Source organism: Arachis ipaensis, chromosome B01 (genome assembly GCF_000816755.2).
Source record: "Arachis ipaensis cultivar K30076 chromosome B01, Araip1.1, whole genome shotgun sequence".
Lineage (NCBI taxonomy): Eukaryota > Viridiplantae > Streptophyta > Magnoliopsida > Fabales > Fabaceae > Arachis > Arachis ipaensis.
Genome location: NC_029785.2, coordinates 29,469,508 through 29,475,401, shown reverse-complemented (window position 1 = coordinate 29,475,401; position 5,894 = coordinate 29,469,508).

The window sequence follows — 5,894 nt, the reverse complement described above, 5'->3', positions numbered from 1 at the left end:
TGATAAGCGGATAATTTATACGCTTTTTGGCATTGTTTTTACATAGTTTTCAGTATGATTTAGTTAGTTTTTATTATATTTTTATTAGTTTTTAATTAAAAATAACATTTCTGGACTTTACTATGAGTTTGTGTGTTTTTCTGTGATTTCAGGTAGTTTCTGGCTGAAATTGAGGGACCTGACCAAAAATCAGATTCAAAGGTTGAAGAAGGACTGCAGATGTTGTTGGATTCTGACCTCCCTGCATTCAAAGTGGATTTTCTGGAGCTACAGAACTCCAAATGGCGCGCTTTTAATTGCGTTGGAAAGTAGACATCCAGGACTTTCCAGAAATATATAATAGTTCATACTTTTCCTAAGTTTAGATGATGCAAACTGGCATTGAACGCCAGTTCCATGTTGCAGTCTGGTGTTCAGCGCCAGAAACAAGTTGCAAAGTGGAGTTCAACGCCAGAAACACGTTACAAACTGGTGTTCAACTCCAAGAATGACCTCTCCACGTGTAAACTTCAAGCTCAGCCCAAGCACACACCAAGTGGGCCCCGGAAGTGGATTTCTACATCAATTACTTACTTCTGTAAACCCTAGTAGCTAGTCTAGTATAAATAGGACTTTTTACTATTGTATTTTCATCTTTAGTTTCATCTTTAGATCACGTTTGGGGGCTGGCCTCTCGGCCATGCCTGGACCTTCATCACTTATGTATTTTCAACGGTAGAGTTTCTACACACCATAGATTAAGGTGTGGAGCTCAGTCTTCGTGGTATAAGTTAGAACCCATGGATGGCCATTCCTGAGATCTGGAAAGTCTAAACCTTGTCTGTGGTATTCCGAGTAGGATCTGGGAAGGGATGGCTGTGACGAGCTTCAAACTCGCGAGTGTTGGGCGTAGTGACAGACGCAAAAGGATAGTAAATCCTATTCCAGTATGCTCGAGAACCGACAGATGATTAGCCATGCAGTGACAGCGCATTGGACCATTTTCACAGGAGGATGGGATGTAGCCATTGACAATGGTGATGCCCTACATAAAGCTTGCCATGGAAAGGAGTAGGATTGATTGGATGAAGACAGCAGGAAAGCAGAGATCAGAGGAACGAAAGCATCTCTATATGCTTATCTGAAATTCTCACCAATGAATTACATAAGTACCACTATCCTATTTTATATTTTATTTATTTTCATCCACTATAATTTCTTAATACAATTTAATCCGCCTGACTGAGATTTACAAGGTGACCATAGCTTGCTTCAAGCCGACAATCTCCGTGGGATCGACCCTTACTCACGTAAGGTTTATTACTCGGACGACCCAGTGCACTTGCTGGTTAGTTGTACGAAGTTGTGAAACAGATAGAAGATCATGAACGTGGGTATTGAGATTTTAGCGCCGTTACCAAGGAATGGAATGATCACGATTTTGCACACCAAGTTTTTGGCGTCGTTGCCGGGGATTGTTCGAGTTTGGACAACTAACGGTTCATCTTGTTGCTCAGATTAGGTAACTTTATTTTAATTTTAACCTTTTTGATTTTATTATTCTTATTTTCGAAAAAATTCAAAAAAATAATTTCTTCTTTTTCGTTTTTCCGAATTAATTTTCAAAAAAAAAATATACAAAAAAAAAATTTACAAAATCATAAAATCAAAAATATTTTTGATGTTTCTTGTTTGAGTCTAGAGTCAATTTTTAATTTTGGTGTCTTGCATGTGTTTCTTTTTTCTCAAGAATTTTCGAAAATTCATCATATGTTCTTCATGATCTTCAAGTTGTTCCCAGCCAGTCTTCTTGTTTGATCTTCATATTTTCTTGTTTTGTGTCTTTTCTTGTTTTTCATATGCATTTTTAATTTGTTAGTGACTAATTATTGAAAATTTCTAAGTTTGGTGTCTTGCATGTTTTTCTTTTCTTAAAAAATTTTCAAAAATAAATCTTGATGTTCATCTTGATCTTCAAAGTGTTCTTGGTGTTCATCTTGACATTCATAGTGTTCTTGCATGCATCACATGTTTTGATCCAAAATTTTCATGCATTGAGTCAATTTTGTGTTTTCTCTCTCATTATTAAAAATTTAAAAATAAAAAAATATATTTTCCTTATTTTACTCAAAATTTTCGAAAATATGATTTGATTTAGTCAAAAAGTTTTTAAATTTAATTGTTTCTTATGAATCAAATCAAATTTTCAATTTAAAAATCTTATCTTTTCAAAATCTTTTTCAAAAATCAAATCTTTTTCATTTTACCTTCATATCTTCGAAAACTTTTTAAATTTGATTTTCAAAATCTTTTTCTTATTTTATTTCTTAATTTTCAAAATCTTTACTAACATTTAAAATGATTGATTGAAAAATTTCAAGTTGTTACTTGCTTATTAAGAAAGGTTCAATCTTTAAACTCTAGAATCATATCTTTTTAGTTTCTTGTTAGTCAAGTAATCAACTTTAGTTTTTAAAATCAAATCTTTTAAATTTTATTTTCAAATCTTTTTCAAATTAAAGTTTCAATCATATCTTTTTCAAAATTAATTTCAAAATCTTTTCTAACTTCTTATCTTTTTAAAATTGATTTTCAAATCATATCTTTTTGTTTCAATCATATCTTTTTAAATTTCAATCATATCTTTTTCAAAAACAAATTTCAAAACTTTTTCAATCAATCTTATCTTTTTGTTTCAATCATATCTTTTTCAAAACTACCTAACTAATCCTCTCTCTTATTTTCGAAAATTCCCTCTCTCCTTTTTCAAATTTCCTTTTTAATTAACTAATTGTTTTAATTTTAATTTAATTTCAACTTTAATTTTCGAAATCTAACTTTCAAATTTTAATTTTTATTTTAATTAAATTTCGAATTTCCCTCTCTCTCATCTCCTTCTATTTATTTATTCATCTACTAACACTTCTCTTTCACCCAAAAAATTCGAACACCACCTCCCTCTCTGTGTTCGAGTTTTTTTCTCTTCTCTTCTTTACATTACATTCTTTTCTTCTTCTACTCACACAAAGGAATCTCTATACTGTGACATAGAGGATTCCATATTTTCTTTGTTATTCCCTTCTTTGTCATATGAGCAGGAGCAAGGACAAGAATATTCTAGTTGAAGCAGATCCTGAACCTGAAAGGACTCTGAAAAGGAAACTAAGAGAAGCTAAAATACAACAATCCAGAGACAACCTTACAGGAATTTTCGAACAGGAAGAGGAGATGGCAGCCGAAAATAATAATAATGCAAGGAGGATACTTGGTGACTTTACTGCACCTAATTCCAATTTACATGGAAGAAGCATCTCCATCCCTGCCATTGGAGCAAACAACTTTGAGCTGAAACCTCAATTAGTTTCTCTGATGCAGCAGAACTGCAAGTTTCATGGACTTCCATCTGAAGATCCTTTTCAGTTCTTAACTGAATTCTTGCAGATCTGTGATACTGTTAAGACCAATGGGGTTGATCCCGAGGTCTACAGGCTTATGCTTTTCCCGTTTGCTGTAAGAGACAGAACTAGAGTGTGGTTGGACTCTCAACCCAAAGATAGCCTGAACTCTTGGGATAAGCTGGTCACGACTTTCTTAGCCAAGTTCTTTCCTCCTCAAAAGCTGAGTAAGCTTAGAGTGGATGTTCAAACCTTTAGACAGAAAGAAGGTGAATCCCTCTATGAAGCTTGGGAGAGATATAAGCAACTAACCAAAAAGTGTCTTTCTGACATGCTTTCAGAATGGACCATCCTGGATATATTCTATGATGGTCTGTCTGAATTAGCTAAGATGGAAGGATCAACAAAAGCCTCAACAAGGCTTTAATAATGGTGGAAGAAACAGGTTTAACAATAGTAAACCTTTTCTATCATCCACTCAGCAACAGACAGAGAATTCTGAGCAGAATCCATCTAGCTTAGCAAATTTAGTCTCTGATTTATCTAAGGCCACTGTGAGTTTCATGAATAAAACAAGGTCTTCCATTAGAAATTTGGAAGCACAAGTGGGCCAGCTGAGTAAAAGATTCACTGAAACCCCTCCTAGTACTCTCCTAAGTAATACAGAAGAAAATCCAAAAGGAGAGTGTAAGGCCATTGATTTAGCCATCATGGCCGAACCCACAAGAGAGGAGGAGGACGTAAATCCCAGTGAGGAAGACCTCCTGGGACGACCAGTGATCAATAAAGAGTTTCTCTCTGAGGAATCAAGGGACCCTGAGGCTCAACTAGAGACCATAGAGATTTCATTGAACCTCCTTATGCCATTCATGAGCTCTAATGAGTATTCTTCTTCTGAAGAGAATGAAGATGTTACTGAAGAGCAAGTTGCCAAGTACCTTGGTGCTATCGTGAAGCTGAATGCCAAATTATTTGGTAATGAGACTTGGAAAGATGAACCTCCCTTGCTCACCAATGAACTGAGTGATCTGGATCAACTGAGATTACCTCAGAAGAAACAGGATCCTGGAAAGTTCTTAATACCTTGTACCATAGACACCATGACCTTTGAGAAGGCTCTATGTGACCTTGGGTCAGGGATAAAACTCATGCCCCTCTCTATAATGGAGAAACTGGGAATCTTTGAGGTTCAAGCTACCAGAATCTCATTAGAGATGGCAGACAACTCAATAAAACAGGTTTATGGACAAGTAGAGGACGTGTTAGTAAAGGTTGAAGGCCTTTACATCCCTGCTGATTTCATAATCTTAGACACTGGGAAGGAAGATGATGAATCCATCATCCTTGGAAGACCCTTCCTAGCCACAGCAAGAGCTGTGATTGATGTGGACAAAGGAGAGTTAGTCCTTCAACTGAATGAGGACAACCTTGTGTTTCAAATTCAAGGATCTCCTTCTGTAACCATGGAGAGGAAGCATGAAAAGCTTCTCTCACTGCAGAGTCAATCAAAGCCCCCACAGTCAAACTCTAAGTTTGGTGTTGGGAGGCCACAACCAAACTCTAAGTTTGGTGTTGAACCCCCACAATCAAACTCTAAGTTTGGTATTGGGAGGTTCCAACCTTGCTTTGATTATCTGTGAGGCTCCATGGGAGCTCACTGTCAAGCTATTGACATTAAAGAAGCACTTGTTGGGAGGCAATCCAATGTTATTTAATCATTTTTATTTTATTTTCTCTTTGTTATTTCATGTTTTATTAGGTTGATGATCATGTGGAGTCACAAAAACTAATGAAAAATTGAAAACAGAATGAAAAATAGCATTGAAAACAGAACACCCTGGAGGAAGGGCTTACTGGCGTTTAAACGCCAGTAAGGAGTATTTGGCTGGCGTTTAACGCCAGAACAGAGCATGGAACTGGCGTTAAACGCCAGAAACAAGCAGCATTCTGGCGTTTAAACACCAGGAATGCACCCCAAAGGAAAACTGGCGTTCAACGCCAGAAACATGCTGCAGACTGGCGTTGAATGCCCAAAACAAGCATGGAAGTGGCGTTTAACGCCAGAAATATGCTGCAATCTGGCGTTAAATGCCAGGATTGCCTACAGAGGGTGTTTATACGCCTAATTGGAGCAGGGATGATTAAAGTTCTTGGCCCCACAGGATATGTGGACCCCACAGGATCCCTACCTACTTCTTCTCTCCTCTTCACACCTTTTCATAACTCTCTTCCCCAAATACCCCTCACCAATCAACTCAATCACTCTTTTCCATCACCCCTTCACCACTCACATCCATCCTCTCTTCCCCACATACCCCACCTACCTTTAAATTCAAAATAATTTCCCTCCCAAACCCAACCCTAAATGGCTGAACCCTAACCCCTCCCCACTCCTATATAAACCCCTCATTCCTTCTTCATTTTCATACAACACAACCCTCTCTTCTTCCCCTTGGCCGAACCCACCTTCTCCCTCCATCTCCTCCATTTTTCTTCTTCTTCTACTTCTTTCTCTTTTCT